Source organism: Canis aureus, chromosome 3, assembly GCF_053574225.1.
Source record: "Canis aureus isolate CA01 chromosome 3, VMU_Caureus_v.1.0, whole genome shotgun sequence".
In the NCBI taxonomy this organism is placed as follows: Eukaryota; Metazoa; Chordata; class Mammalia; order Carnivora; family Canidae; genus Canis; species Canis aureus.
This window is the reverse complement of record NC_135613.1, coordinates 31,822,245-31,838,521: the sequence shown is the minus strand read 5'-3', so window position 1 is coordinate 31,838,521 and position 16,277 is coordinate 31,822,245. Positions and strand designations below refer to the sequence as shown.

Sequence of the window (16,277 nt, the reverse complement as noted above, 5' to 3'; positions counted from 1 at the left end):
AGTGAATGTTTTCTGCACTTCTGAGAAGGACCTGTGCTGAGTGGGGAGCTTTGTAAATGCTATTCAGGTCAGGTTGGTGATGATGGAGTTGTATCTTTGCTGATTTTCTGTTTATTGCCCTATCCAGTTTTGGTGGAAGAGGGTTGATGTCTTGTAGTGTAATTGTGAATTTGTCTCTGTACAGTCATACTGGTTTTTGCCTTGTGTATTTTGTAGCTTTGTTATTTGGGGCATTAATGTTTATACTTTATTTGTATTTGATTATATGATGTTTTATCAATATAATTCTCTGCATTGTCCCTGATTAATATTCTTTGCTCTGAAACCTTTGTCTAATATTAATACAGCTAGTTTTCTTTGGAGTCTTGTGAGCATGGCATATCTGTTTCCATCCTTTTTTTTTTTTAAGATTTTATTTATGTATTTATGTATTTATTTTTAAAGATTTTATTTATCCACAAGAGACACGAGGGGGTAGGGAGCAGAGACACAGGCAGAGGGAGAAGCAGGCTCCATGCAGGGAGCCAGACATGGGACTTGATCCTGGGTCTCCAGGATCACAACCTGGGCTAAAGGCGGCTCTAGACCCCTGAGCCACCCGGGCTGCCCCTAAGATTTTATTTTTAAGTAATCTCTGCACCCAATGTGGGGTTGGAGCTCACAACCCTGAGACTGAATCATGTGTCATCCCCAGCTGAGCGACTGGATGCCCTGCTTTCCATCCTCTTACTTTAACCTGTGTCTTTAGTTTTTGTGTGTGTGTATGTGTGTGTCTTTAGTTTTAAAATGGGGTTCCTGTGGGCTACAAGCGGCTCCTCTGTCTGATCTGATAGTCTCTGCCTGTATTTATTCATTTACTTACCCATTTTTCTCTGCCTTGTGATTGGGGAGTTGATATGATGACATTTAGTATGATTATTAATAAGATTAGGCTTGGATTTTTTGTCTTTTTGATGGTTTTCTGCTCTCTTTTGCTGAATCAAACACTGTGATCCCATTCCCTCTCCTTGCAGGCTTGTTTGCTGTACTCATGATTCCTCTGGGACTTAGCAGACGGTGTGGTGTGCATCCCTTTGGCTCCCCAGTGGCCCACAGTGCTCTGTCTGGAAGAGTGTGACTGGAGTACCCCCCACCCCCCTGGGTGACCATGCAGGGGTCTCGACCAGTGCCTGTGAGCTCTGTAATGCATCCTTACTAGTTGTACTTCTTGAAGGTGTTGAAGTGATAAGGAACAATTTCTTGCATTTTGTCTATATAGTCACCAGCCCTGATACTCTAGGTACTCTAATCCTCTTGTCGATGAGGATGTCCATTTGGGTGTGGTGTTCTGCTGGAGAGTGTCCTTCAACTTACTCCAGAGTGTGGGTCTGCTGTTGGTGAGTTTGTGTGTCTCAAACCTCCTCATTTTCCTTAATTTTTGAAAGATATTTGCAGTGGGTATAGATTTCTAGATTGTCAGGTTTTTCTTTCTTTGATACTTTTTTTTTTTAAGATTTTATTTATTTATTCATGAGAAACAGAGAGAGAGAGAGGCAGAAACACAGGCAGAGGAGAAGCAGGCTCCATGAGGGAGCCTGATGCGGGACTCAATCCTGGGACCCCAGGATCACGCACTGGGTAGAAGGCAGGTGCTAAACAGCTGAGCCACCCAGGTGTCCCTTTATTATACTTTAAAGAAGCTGTTCTGCTGTGGTCCTGGTTTCTCTTTATGTGACGTCTTTTCAGATTTTTGCTTTGTCTCTAGTTTGGAGCATCTTGATCTTGATGTGCATTATTGTACTTCTCTTTAAATTGCACATGTTTGGGGGTAGTTAATGAGACTTTGGGGTTTATTGTTTTTCTTTGGAAAACTTCTGTCCATTCTTTCCTTCCTTTTTTTTTTTTTTTCCTAAGCAGGCTCTGTGCCCCGCATAGAACCCAGTGTGCATCTTGAACACATGAGGCTGAGACTAAGAGTCGGATGCTCTACCAACTGAGCCCTGAGTGCCCCCGGCCACTACTCTTCAAGGCTCTCTTCCCGCCCCGGAACTTGGGCACCCTCCTCTCCCCTAGCCCTTGGGCACCTGGGTCACACAAGTACTTGAAGTGGTCCCTCTGCTCATGGGTGCTCTTCTCATTCTTCTTCACCCCCTTTACTCAGGGTTTCTGTGGCTGTGTGTTCCAGCTTGAGAGTCGTCTGCACATGTCTGCTGCCACCCCATTTGGTATAGCATGCATCTCCACAGGGGTGACTTGGGACTTCATCGAATTTCCATATCTCTGTTTAACTTGTTGAATGTGTGGAATACAGCTTAAATAGTGGTTTTAATATCCTTTGTGAATTCCTTTCTTAAAAATTTTATTTATTTAGTAAAGACACACACACACACACACGCAGCGGGAGGGGCAGAAGGAGAGGGAGAAGCAGGCTCCTTGCTGAGCAGGGCACCTGGTGCAGGACTCAATCCCAGGACCCTGGGATCATGACCTGAGCTGAAGGCAGATACTCAACTGGCTGAGCCCTGCAGGCACCCCATCCTTTGTGAATTGTTATATCTTTGTCTGTTCCGGTCAGTTTTAATGGATATTTCCCATTACGGTTCACATTTTCCTGCTTCTTTGGCTGTGCACATTTTGAAATTTATGTCTGAGAGCTGAATGTTTCTGTGTTTCTATAAATCTTCTTGAGCTTCATTCCTCCTGAGGTGCAATTAAGTTATTTGGAGATAAGTTGATCCTCACAGGTCTTGTTTGATTTGTTACATGGGTCCAGAGCAGTGCCCTTTCTGGGGCTAACTATTCCCCATACTATACAAAACCTTCCCAGGATTTTGGGACCCCATGAATTCAGAGGTTTCCCAGCCTGCCACTGGGTTGGGTAAGAGCCCCAGGCCCTGCTCCCACTAATTGTCCTGGTGATTCTTTCCCGGCCTCATGTGCCTTCCTTGCACGTGTGTGCTGGTCTGTGCTGGGCAGACCTGGGGCCTCTCAGTGCCATTCCACCCACCCCGAAGACATAGCAGCAGGAGGCTGGTGCTGTTGGAGGGCTCACTGTGGTTGCGTCTGTGTCTAGGGGTCCCTGTGCTTAGTCTCTTGATGTCCAGTGCCTTGAGGGTGGGTGGCTCCTGGGCCCTGTCTGGGTTTTGGTGCTTCCAGGCCCCAGGGGAGGTGGAGGGGTCATTGGCCCCTGTGACACCGTCTTGGCTGTAGGTGGGTCCTCTCCTTCCGGTGTGATTGCCGTCTCCAGCTAAGATCAGCTTTCCACTTCTCTAACCATACGCTCTCTTGAGTGACATTGGAAATGTGAGGTAAAAAACAGAAGAGCTGCTGTCCTCTTGCTTGATGTGGACATCTGTGGCCTGGGAGGCTCCTTTGCAAAGGACACACCAAAGGCTTTCTGGTGTGTCCCTCTAGGATGGCTGTGTGACTGCTGCAGAAAGCAAAAATAACTCAAGACTTTGAATGACAGATCCTTGGGGGTGATCTCAGCTGTAGGAAGGAAGGTGAGCAAATCAAGCTCAGAGGTAGAAGGTTTTAAAAAATCGCTGAATTGTGCTGACTGGCATGTCCATTGTGAGTGGATATGTTTTCTTTTTTGCAATAATTTTGGCTGCATTAAATTCGTTTTGTTAACATCTTCATTACTGCCTTTTCAATTTTAGTCAGAATTGATTATGAACAAAGTGCCATGATTTTGACTATTCAGAGCAGCAGCTGCAGCAAGGCAGCACTTCACCGGTCTGCTAACAGGCTCATGTCCACGAGCTCTTGGTCACACCTGCAAAAATAGGCTCTGTGTCCCTGCGCTGTGGTGACACCTGTGAGACCGGGGTTGGTGTCCACGAGCTCTCTGTGACATCTGTAAGCACTGACAATGCTAACAGTTGAGGAGCTGGCTATTGGGGAAAGGGTCTTCACCCTTCCCTTGAAGTGCCACTCAAAATTCAGCTTGAGCAGAGATAGAATTGACTGTTTTAGCTTGTTTATAAAAATTGCCAGACAGTGTGCTCCCTCTAAGAGTGAGGAAGTGGCATGTTTGTGATGCTGTTCAGGGTGTAGCAGAGAGCAGTATGAATGACCTGCATTGTCTAGGGTGAGTATTGTGGCCTTGAAATACCACGTCCAGCCAGAGCCTTCTCTTAGGACTGGAGGCTGGTCAGTGGCTTGGGGTCTCAGCCAGGCTGGGGGGGTGGTGCTGTGTTCTCACAAGCTACCTCAGGGAAGGGGGCTCTGGGACCACAGGTCGGTGCTGCTCTGCTCTCATCTGAAAGGCATGGGGTGCGAGGAGCAGGGTGCTGGGCCAGACCATAGGAGAAAGGCTTGTTCTGAGGAGGGGACTACCCTGTGTGGCTCTCGACATCTCAGACCCCGCGGGGCCTCAGCATGCTTCAGGGACATGATGCCCTGGGCATCTTGGTGCTCGGTTGAATCATGGACTCTGCTTCCAGACAGTTCTTGGTGGCTGGTCCAGGGTTCTGCCGCCTATGATTGGGAGGACTTGATAGAAGCCTTGGTTTATGCTCAGAGCTTGTATCAGAGGCCACTTCAGGCTGGAAGTTCTTCTAAGCAGCCTGGGCTGGCCTCAGCTCTGTGGTCAGCTCTGTGCTCTGTGGCTGCTGTTCTGGCACAGAGGGGACGGTGGCTGCCCTGGCTTCCTGGACGAACCTTGCAGGTTCATGGCTGCTGTGCCCTGCAGCTGGCCTCCCAATGGATGTCGCTCATTCCTACAAACTGTGTGCCAGGGTACTGCCACTCAGGACCCTTCTGAGGGCACTCCACGGAGCTGCTGGACCTCCCAGGCACAGGCCTGCAGCTCAGACAACCAGTTGTATGGCAGGGCCTTGGGCCTGGGAAGCTGGTACCATGTTATTTCTGCTGATGTTCTGGGTCTTTCCCAGCTGCCGCTGCTGCTGCCGCCGCTGTTCTTTGCCCCAGTGCGCACCTCCCGCCCTGCCCCGCATTCCTTTATCCAGGCTTTCGGGACACTTGGAGCCAGGTACCGGGTCCAGTCCTTGAGCAAGCACACTTGGGTGCTGAGTGAGGGGGCAGGAGTCCTGCTGGGGAGCAGGACTTTGATCGCTAATGGTACCTGAGTGGGCGACCAAGTGTCCAGCATGTTGGGAGGGGAGGAGCCCCTGGCTGCGTCTCGACTGCTAAGGTGTGGTTCACTGTCTGCCTGTGCTCTTTGCTGGGTCAGTGGGACCCTCATTGGTCCGTGCTGCCTGGGGAGCTGTGTTCAAGTACACAGGCCCCCTGCCCAGCCTCCCCAGGCAGTGCCAGGTGACCACAGAGCAGCCATGGGGCAGAGGCTGCACACCAGAGAAGATGAGGAGGAAGCAGGTGGGGCCAAAGACCCTTGCCTGGTGCCCACCCACCTGATGGAAGTCACATACTCCCAGGTCACTCAGAAAGGACCATACTGAACCACATCTGATTTGGTTTTGGAGGTGGCAGTGAGTTTTCCTGCTGGTTTTATAGCATGGTTCTCTCCCTGAGCAGGAGGGGGCAGGGGGCGAGAGGCTGCCAAGCTTAGGAACTTAGGGTGCCTGCAGGGCCCCCTCAGTGGGCAATGTGCACAGCAGCAGGGGTGGGGGCATAGCAGGGAGGCTCTGATGGTGTCTGCTCTTGGGCTGTGACAGCACTGTCCCAGACAGCATGGTACTTGGGTTTGTGCCTGCCCCCCGCCCCTGGGAGGGTTGGGGGTTAACAGTGGGTGGCCCCCTCACCGGGAGACAGTAGGTTTGCTTTGCTGGTGAGCACCAGCTCAGGGCAGCAGTGGCCGGAGGTTGCTCCCTGGCCTGTACTGGCCCGGGGAGTGGCCATGATCAGGGTGGGCTTGCAAATCAGTGAAGACCCACCCATGTCCCTGCATGTCCCCCTCCGTGATAGCCTCTCACTGCAGGGGAACCCATTGGTGCTGGGTGCCAGGTCATCTGCCAGTAGGGTGTAGTTTGGGGCCTCTGCCTCTTGGGTTTTGGGTTCTTTATGGTTTTCAACATGAGCAGTTTACCTGATGCCAAGGCTGGCTGCAGCCTGCTGACCTGCACTGGCCCCCTGGGAGTGGAGGTGTGGCTTCAGGTCCTGGACTCCGTCTGCGTTTACAAGAGGTCAGGCGGTCATAGGGTGATGAGGCCTGCGGGCCCTGGGCCTCCATCTGGTGATTGTAAAACGGGCAATACACATTTTTGGAGGGGGGATGGTAGAGGAACACACTGCCGACGGTGTCAGGGGCCGCCCTCCCTGTGTCCCCCCTCCCCCGGCAGACACCTTTGTGGCTCTTTTCTCCTGATGTCTGTGCTGAGGGGTGAAAAGTTCAGGCTGTCCCATCTCCAAGGGGATCTGGGTGTGGGGCAGAGCCACATGCTCACTTTCCCTCCTTCAGGTCCCTGAATCCTGAGGCTGGTCTGACGGGGGGGGGGAGGGGAGACAGGACATGGACGGACGGACCCGGGAGCTGACCATGCAGACCCACATGCACTCCACAGGACTCTCCACTGGCTCAGCTGTGGGGCCAGGCCTGGGACCCACAGATAAGTTTCCCTGAACCCCCTCCTGCTGGGCCATCCCTGGGCGGGGTTTTGGGGACTCTGGGGTCTGCATAGGGTCACTGCCCGCTGTAGGGGGTGGGGGAGCCAGGGGACCTTTAGGACAGTCCCTTCACCTGTAGTCAGGCTTGCCCTCATGCTGCCCCCTCCACATTAGCTCTTCCTGGCTGATACAGGTAGATGGCAGCTGACCCCCAGAAGTCTGCTGGGGCTTTGGGGGAGCTGTTGGGTGACATCCTTCCTGAGGTAGCCTTCTTCCCCAGGGGTGGGGGTTGGGCTGTGTGTAGCTTTTGCCTGGTGGTCTCAAAGCCTCAAGCGGTCAGCCTTCCTTAATGGAGGGCCTATGTGGTGTCCTGTTGCTCCTGGCCACGTGGGGGCGAAGGGCCAGTCTGGGGACTTGGAGGCCGAGATCAGCACTGCTGGAGCTGAGGGTGGGTTTGTGAGCTCCGCGTGCCCTGCACTGGCCCAGACTCTCCTTCATGTCAAGCAGCTCCTGCCCCTCCACCCCCCAGAAACCTTTGTGCCTTTGAGCCCACCAATCCGTCAGGGGCTCACAGTTGGCTCCCTGGCTCATGGGAACTTGGGGGATTCTGGGGCAACCCCTCCCCCCCCAGGCTGGGGGCCAAAGGTCCGGGAGATGCCAAGGACAAATGTCTTAGCCGTTGAGGCTGATGTAGGGGAAGGGCTGCCTGGCTAGGTTTCTAGAAAGCCACTTCTTGAAAGGAGACTTGGTCCCCAAAACAACAGGCATTCCCTGGTTCAGGGAGGCTGGGGGGTCATGCCTGTCCCAACTACTTGTTTCTTTTTCTGCAGGGGTCAGCGGCCCCATGGGCAGGTGCAGGGCCATCTGAGCTGAAGAGCCCAGGGAGGGTGGCCTGGCTGTGGGGGTGCCCCGCCCCCAGCCACCTTGTAGGCCCTGCCAAGAGCTGGGTCAAAAGGTCACTGCCCTGATTTTTGTTGCTGCCTCTGGAGTTCCCACGACCCTCGCCCTCAGCACAGACGGACAGGCGTGGAGCTTTGACAGGGCCTTTCAGGGGATGAAAAACACGCCAAGAGGTTAGAATTGCAAGCCACCAAGGTGAAATGGTTCTGTAGCTTAAAAATGGCATTAGAAGCTGAGAACACACACATACAGGCTGAGGTTTCAGGCAAGTGGAAAACAGAGCTAGTTGGGGCAGTGCCATGTCCCAGAGCAGAGTGCTCCACAGAGGGGCTATCGAGGTGGCCGTCCCAGGGCCATCTGTGCATGTGGGACTGTGTGTGGGGCTGAGGGACCCCGGGCGGTCCCGTGTGGGAGCGTGCGGGAGTGTGCAAGGAGTGTGGGAGTATGCAGAAGTGTGTGAGTGTGTAGGAGTGTGTGCGGGGGGTGGCCCGTGTATGGGGGTGTGCAGGGAGTGTGCAGATAGTGTGTGGGAGTGTGAGTGGGTGGCACACATGCAGGAGTGTGTGTGGGTGGCCGGTGTGCAGGGTTGTGCAGGAGTGTGGGAGTGTGTGGGAACACCTGGTGTGCAGGGAGTGTATAGGAGTGTGGGGGTGTGCAGGGAGTGTGTGTGGGCGGCTTGTGTGCAGGGAGTGCAGAAGTGTGTGAATGTGGGAGTGTGCACGGAGTGTGTGTGGGCGGCCATGTGTGGGGGTGCGCAGGGAGTGTGCAGGACTGGGTGGGGACGGCATGTGGGAGTGTGCAGCTTGCATGGGCTCAGGCATGGGGAAGTCCTTTGTGATTTAAAAAAAGAACTACGGAGGGTGAGTTGGTTTGCATTTCTGTCTTGTGACTGATTGCCCCAGAAGCCCTTAAATTAGACACCACCGTGTCTTGTAAATATTGTCCTCGCTGTAATTATACGTTTTATCAAAACCAAGACTTCCCTATTGCTGTTTTAGCATGTGGTCTGCAGGGTCAGAGTCTGAGTTGTCTCTGCGCTCCTTTGTCAGCGTGTTCTGGGCCCAGTTCTCTGGCCCCCAGAACAGGTAAGCTACTTCTGCCCACAGGGGACAGCCGGTGCGGTGGTTTCCCTCTGACCAGCATCCCTGGACCCCAGGTGTCCCCCGCAGGACCCCCCCTACCCCCCACTGAGCGCCCTGGCCACTTACCTCGTTTAGAGAGGCTTCCTCCCAGGGGGCAGGAGCACCAGGTCTTAAATCAGGGCCTGCTGGGCGTTAGTAAAAGCGATCACCGGCCGAGGGAGCACCTGAAAACACAGGCTGCTTGTCCTTTCCGCCAGGAAGACATTTGTTATGTTGCCAGCAGCCCCGAAGCCCAGCTGTCTGTCCCAGGCTTGCTCTTCCTTAGATGACCCCTGAGGCCATCTGGTCCTTTATGCAGTACCATTTGTGGGTCTGTGGCACACACCTGGGACTCAGGTTCAGTGGGCTCTGTGCCCCAGGCTGGTGGTCACTGTTCTCCTTCTTGGCCATGCTTTTCCATTTGTGCCATTCCAGTAGATTCTTGGGTGTGCTGGTGTAGACTGATGTGAGCTGGGCTTGCACTTGTGTTGTGGGTGAGATGCAGCCATTGCACAGACCTATGAGCAAGATGTGGAACAGTGAGGTGGAGCAGTCTGCCTGGTTCCTCTCCACTGTGCACCTGCAGTGGGATAGGAGGGTAGGCCCTCATGCCTGACTCTCCTGCAGCCTGAGGCTGAGACTCCGCATACCCCATGCGCGGAGGACAGAGGTGGATAGGTCTGGCATCTGGCTCTGGAAGAGCACTCTGGTGACAGTGCCCGTGGAACTCCTGTGCCAGCTCCTGGTCTCTAAAAGGGGCCGCTGCAACCTCTCACTCTGTAGGGCTTGGTGACTGTGAATGTGGGATACTGGTAGGCCCTACAGCTGAGGGGCAGCGCAGGGGCTGGCCCATGTGCTCTGTGCTCCGGAGGGGGAGTGCACAACCACACAAGGATGAGGGGCCAGGGTTCTGGGGTTCTAGTTCTAGGGCTTGGCATCCTGAAGGGGCCCTTCCTGTGGACCACCTTGGGGTCATTCAGCAGACTTCATGTATATGGAGGATGTGAGTGACCTTCTGGTTCTCAAGGTAACTGAGAGCATTCTGGGCAAGGGCGGTCATCTTCCCTCCTACCTTCCTGTAGCTCAGCTTCCCCACCTCGCTCCCAGTGCTCTGTCCTTCCGTTTTCTGTGTTTGTCAGGAAAGGGAGATTGTTCACAGGCTGGAAGTGCTGAAGTATTTGGGGAAACCACCCTCACACCTCTGTTCTGGTTTCTTTTCTGAACTGTCAGAGTGTTTCTGCTACGAAGCTTGTGTGCACTTCCCCGCGATGTGGCACAGATGGGTGCCACACACTCAACGTCCCTCTGTCTCTGCCCACGTGATGCCTGAGGTTCTGTGCCGACACTGTGGCTGTGTGTGTTCTGGCATGTGGACAGCCTGTGTTGTCCCCCCGCCCAGTGCGGCCTGGCTCTCGTCCATCCTACCCCACGACAGGCAGCCCCAGTGATGCCTGGCCATGTGCAGCCCTACAACGTGCTTCTAGAAGTGGGGTGCCAGGTCAGGTGTGTCAGTCAGTGGGACTTACAGGACGCAGGGCAAGGGCCACTCCCTACAAGGGAGAGAGGCTATGCTCTGGCTCCTGCTCCTGTTGCCATATCCATTTTTTGGTAGGTTTTAAAAAAATTCCAGGGGATCCCTGGGTGGCTTAGTGGTTTAGTGCCTACCTTTGGCCCATGGCGTGATTCTGGAGTCCCAGGATCTAGTCCTGCATCAGGATCCCTGCATGGAGCCTGCTTCTCCCTCTTCCTGTGTCTCTGCCTCTCTCTCTCTCTCTCTCTCTCTCTCTGTATCTTTCATGAATAGATAAATAAAAACTTTAAAAAAAATTCTAACTAAACTACAGTATAATATTGTGTCAGGTGTACGGTATAGTGATTGAGCACTTGCACACAATCCCCGGTGCTCATTACAACAGATGTGTCCTTCAGCTCCCTCCACACCACCCCACCCCAGTGACTGTCCATGTGGTCTCTTTAGTTAAGAGTCTGTTTTTTGGTGTACCTTTCTCTTTTCCCCATTTGCTTATTTTTGTTTGTTAAATTCCCCATATGAGTAAAATCATGTGGCATTTGTCTTTCTTTAACAGACTTATTTTACTGAGAATGGTACTCTCTAGCTCCATCCACATCATTGCAATTGATGAGATCTCGTTCTTTTTCATGGCCGAGTAATATTCCACTGTAAGCACCATGTCTTTTTCTGTTTATTGAGGCTCATCCATCCAGGCTGTGTCCATATCTTGGCTCCTGTAAATAATGCGGCTATAAACATAGGAGTGTTTACATCTTCCCAATTGAGTGTTTTTTTTTGGGTAAATATCCAGCAGTACAATCCCTGGATTATATGGTAATTCTTGTAACTGTCTAAGAACCTGCACACTCCTTTCCAGAGCGACTGCACCAGCTTGTGTTCCCACCAATAGAGCAGGAGGGGTCCCTTTTCTTCATGTCCTCACCAACACCTGTTGTTGCCTGTGTTGTTGATTTTAGTCATTCTGACAGGTGTGAGGGGGCATCTCGTTGTGATTGTGATTTTTGTTTCCCTGATGCTGAATGATGGTGAGTTGCCACATGCCAGCCTCCTTGTTTTTCAGGGAGCTCGGTGCCTCTGTCATGTTGGGTGTTTGTTGTCCTTTGCTTGCTGGCAGCTCAAGGTCCCTCCTGTCGGGCACTGCTCACCTACCCGGACAGAAAGAGCTTTGTGGGAGACCCTGGGGGTCGCTCCAGCCAGACAGGATTGTCTTGGGGCCCCACCTTTGAAAAGGGCCATGACAGTGACTGGCCTGGGGCAGGGGGTGGGAATCCAGTGTTGGGGAATCCTAGCCCCGGGGCTGGTCCTGAGAGATGGAGCAGTGGGAAGGACACTAAGCTGGTCTCCGATGGACAATGATGCAGATTCCCCACTTGTGAGGTTGCTTCCTTTAGTCACAAAGCCCCGTGTCTGTTTTACCATAAGGAGGATGCCCTGCCACTTTGAGAGTCCAGCAGAGGTGGGCTCTTTGGAGACAGGTGTGTGGAGGGATGAGGGGTCTGTGGCAGCCCCTGGCCTGCATTCAGCCTACCATCCAAGCTTGTTCTTAGGTTGGGGGTGCTCCTTCTCCCTGTGATCTTGGAGGGGTCTGGCCAGGATGCTTGGGCAGCTCTGCCTTTTCTTTCAGCGCCCCCTGAGCCCTGGGGTGGGAGAGGGGTGTGAGGGTCTTGGTATTTCCATAAATGTTCTGTGTCTTTAAATGTTTGCCAGAAGCTGCAGAGGGGGCCTGGCCTGGCCTGGGGCAGAGGCAGAGGCAGGACCATCCAGCCACAGCCTGCCCTTTCCCTGATTCTGTGGGAGAGTCCTGTGCACATACCCCCCCCACCCCCCTGCCGGGACACACTGGCTCCCAGCCATGCCTTTTGCGCCTGGCCTGCCCCTCTGGCCTTTGCATGGATTTTGCAGGTCCCACATGCCTGAGAGGAAATTGAGGCTGGGTCCTGGGGGGAGGCAGCCTCTCTGTGCTCGTGTCTTCTCAGCCATGGAAGCCCTGGGACTGAAGTTTCATCTTTACTGTTTCAGGCTTTCCAGTCTGAGCCTGGGACGTCGTCCTGGGAGAGCCTTGATCCACAGCAGCCTGTAGGCTCTGGTGTCTCCTCAGGCCCCCGCAGCCTCCTCCAGCCGCTGTGCCCACAGCCCAAGCACAAGGCCAGGATTCCATACTCCCCCACATTGAGCTTGCCAAAGGTGGTCTTGCTCATCCCGCCCCCAGCACCAGAACCCTCTCTGCTCTCTGAAGCTCACCTGCCACAGTCAGAGATCCTCTAAAGAAGGGAGGCTGTGCAGGACCACCAGGGAGGTTGGAAGCCTGGAGACCACCTGCTGCTGCCTAGGGCAGGGACTCAGCATCTTGGGGGTAAGAAGTTGTGGGCTCTGGCCTGGAGCGGTGCTGTGGTCTCCTGTGTGGGATGCCTGGAGCAGGGGGGACAGGAGTCCCTGGAGCAGAAGTGGGGGTGGGGTTGGAGCAGCGGGCAGCAGGGTGGTGCTTTCCCAGGAGTCCTGGGTTCCTGGGGGCCGACTCTGCTGCTTTTGTGTGGAAAGGATGAAGATCTCTTCCTATAGCTTCTTACCTAACACGTTCACCAGCCTGCCCTTTGTTCTGAAATTTAGGGGGTTCCAGGGTCCCTGTCACCCCTGGCATCGATGAGTGCGACTGCCTTCTGTCCTTTGCCTCCCTGGCAAGGAGCGGCGTTGGGGTAATTGAGGTGCTGGGAGACTCCATGGAAAGGAGTGGGGTGGGGCCCCAGGCTTTTGTCCCTCCAGGGAGTGGCGTCTGGAGGCAGAAGCTCTGGGCAGACTGGCACTCTCTGGACAGTCCTTCCTACTTGCTTCCTGCTTCGTGGCCCAAAGTAGCTGCTCAAGCCAAGTGCTCACACTCAGTGTACCAGTAGAAAGCCAGGGCCCCCTGCTCTCCATACAGGGTAGAGTCTTGTGGCTGCGAGGCTGGCAGTGCATCCTTCAAGCTGAACAGCGGTGAACTGGCTGCAGGTCTGGCCATGCTGGCTCAGGCACTAGGTTTGTGGTTTGTCCTTGCCGGGAGGCTGGGAAGCTCAGCTGCTGAGACAGGAGCCCTGGGGCCATTCTCGAATCTGGATTTCTAAACCTGATTTAAAGACAGCTCCACATGGAGAAATCCCTCTGTGCTCACCAGGACAAAAACGTGCCCCTTCATGCCTACCTCTCCCTCCAGCCCATGCTTTGTCGTCAGAGCCATGGGCCTCTCCTTGCTCCACTGATGGATGTGCTGGCCCCGTGGACTCCAGGCAAATTGGGAAGGAACTGAGCAGAAGCCGGGGTCCTGGGGAGGGATGTCCAAGGTCAGCAAGTGTGAAATAAGCTGTAGGTTTTCCACGGCCAAAGTCCAACCAAATGGCCACCATGTGGCCATAGTTGATTAGTTCTTGTTAGATACATAACCTGCAAGTCAGGTGGGATGGCCCCCATCCTACGCCTGCCGAGAGGGTACAGGTGTGCCCAGGGAGTGGGGCGTCTTTGGAGGTTGGCCCTGCCCTTGGGGTGGGGACCATCACCACTGTTGCAGCCATTGCCTTGACCCCTGGGAAGCTTATGCTAGAGTCCTGTGGCCTCCTTCTGGCTGAGCACCTGCCCCAGGGGCTGAGGTTCCTAGAGATACCCAGAGCCTCCTGACAGCCTTTGGGGAGGGTTGGGAAGAAAAGGCATCCTGTGGTTTTCAGCAGGAGATAGGAAAAGGCGCCTGGGTGGAGCCCTTGCCTCCTTCTGGAGCCTGCTTCTGATCAGGACACCCTGGCTGGCCTGGCCTTCCTGTCCTGATCTCCCACCTTCACATGCTGCAGATGCTTCTTGAGCAATTGCCACAGGCCTAGTGTCTCTGAGGCTCCAGGGCCCTCAGGGCTTCCTCCTGGCCCAGTGGGGAGCTGAGATGCTGAGAGGGGCTGGCAGAGGGCACCCCTCCCATTGTGCCATGACTGCTTGGGAGACTTAGTGGCCAGTGACTGGACAGTCCCCTGAACTCCTGTCCACCTAGCTCTCTTGTGTCTTGGAACATTGTCTTAACCACAGACCAGGCTTGCATTTCAGCCATTGTCCTGAAACCCCTGCCTCCTGCCTGCTCATGCAATCTTCCTACATCTCTGGTGGGGGAGTGGTGGGGGGGCTGGTGGATACTCTAGCAGGAGGGAATCCTCTACACAGAGCAGTGCCTCTCCTTCCCCCTGCCCCGCTGGGCTCCTCTGTGCACCGTGTCCTCCATCGTGTAACCGTGTGTGCCTGGGGGCATGACTGGCCTCGTCCCTGCTCTTGCTGCTTTCTCTTCCCTGGCCTTGCCAAGAATGTTGGGAAATGGAAGGGGGGGCACAGGAAATGCCTCCTTCCCTCTGAGGACAGCTCCAGCTGCAAGTGCAGGGAGCTGGGGGAGGGGCGCGGGCCAGTGGAAAGTTGTCCCCCCGCCAAGGCAAACCCACAGTCCCAGCCCGGCAGACAGAAGGGCTCTTTCTCCCTAATTCTGGTCCATTGTGAGTATCCTGGGAGGGAAACCAAGGGCCTGCACACCCTGCTCCCCCTTCTTCCCTGGGCTCTCTGGAGAGCAGCGTTTTCCTTTCACTGTTTAAAGTGGGGTCTGTTAAAAAGCAGATTAAGTGGTGACCCTGCCCCACTCTCTAGTCATCTGTGTTTCTGGTCATTGAGGAGTCAGTCCAGTGTAGTGTGCCCAGTTCCCCCCATGGCCTCTTCTCTGGGAAGCCGCCCCTCGTGTCACCAAAAGAGGGGCCTGCGCGTCCCCACCTACAAGCATGCCCTCAGGTTATACCCCTCTGACCAACATCAGCGGTGTGTCTTGGTTGTGTAGCCTTTCTTGGTGGCCCATAGAAAGGGCTCCTCCTAAGTTCTGGGAGACTGTACTGCCTAACATCTGAAGATAGATGTAGTCTCCAGAACCAGCAAGGATACAGGCTATCATATGAATGTTTAAGAACAAAACCGAGAGACCTTAATCTGTCTAATTAAATGATTGGAACACAATATCAGAGGAAGTGAGGGTCAGTGCTCAGGTGGAACCAGGCTGGACCCCAGGGGTCAAGGGTCAGCCTCTGCTGACTGTGGTAGGTAGGGCTCTCCCAAACCACCGAAATCCCTTTTTTCCATGCCCACTGGCTCTGACACTGTCCGCAGCCCTCCACCCTTTATTCCAGGGACTGGGGCGGCGGGGGCTCCCAGTCGCCCTCATCCTCTGCTGAGGAGAAGGTGCAGGAGGGCTCTTGGCCTTGCTCTCCAGCTGGGCTGCCCCGCTCTGCCAAATTCTTTCCTGGGAGACCCCACCCTTCCCCATGTGGTCTTTGGCTTCATGCAGTGGTAGGAGGGTGGGCAGACACCAGGCTAGTGTTGGCATAGGCCAGTGAGGTAGTGTGTGGTCAAGTGCTGGGCCAGGTCTCCCAGTGCAGGGATATCACTGAACGCTGGCCTGGCAGTCTCAGTGAATACCTTGGTGCCCTGAGCCAAGCTGCCTCCGTCTGCCAGGCCTGCATCCTGGGGGGGGGGGGGCTTGCTGCCAGCCCCCCTCTCCTGCAGGGGCCGGGAGCCTGTCCTTGGGCCATCAGGAAGGGAGTCTTGGGGTCTTGGACCTATTAACCTGTTTGCACTTTGTGAAGAATTTTGAAGTTTAGGGAGGTGTTGTGTTTTAAACATTGTGGTTCCTGTTGTATGGCGGGACATGTTTTGAGTTGGTGGTTTCCAGGAATGCTGCTACATTCTCTTTGCTCTTGGCTGTTCTAAGATAGCAGAGCCTGTGTCAACCCAATTTTCAGATGAGAAAGTGGTCTGAATCCTTCACTCTGGGCCCCTGGCTGAGGCTTCTGTGACGCACACAGTCCTGGCTCTCCTCCGGGTCCCTCTGGGCCAGTGCCCACCTGGGCCTGTTCTGACCCACACAGCCACCTCCCCAGCCGTGACCAGTGCTGGCCCAAGGCCTGTCAGAGCCTCTTGTCCCCTGTCCGGCTCCACCCACCTGGCAGTGACTGAACCTCAGACAGAAGGGGCTGGATCCCCCTGGAGAACTTGGTCCCAGCTTGCCAGAGTGTGAGGGTGACACGTGCATTTTGCAGAGTATGCTGTGTGTCTGTTTCCGAGGGAGAATTCACATTGTTGGGGACCCCTACTGGTGGCTCTGCTTTTCTGTGCGCTGGTCTGAGCCCTGGTGGTTTGGTGCTGGCCTCTGAGCTCCTGCTGGCTGTGTCCGAGTCTAG

General features: G+C 54.5%; 1 protein-coding gene across 5 annotated transcripts in view; it reads left to right on the top strand.

The window, feature by feature from the left end:
- The window catches only part of SKI (SKI proto-oncogene), a 70,462-nt gene that overhangs the window by 27,604 nt on the left and 26,581 nt on the right, over positions 1-16,277 (top strand). The gene's annotated exons all lie outside the window — the stretch shown is intronic.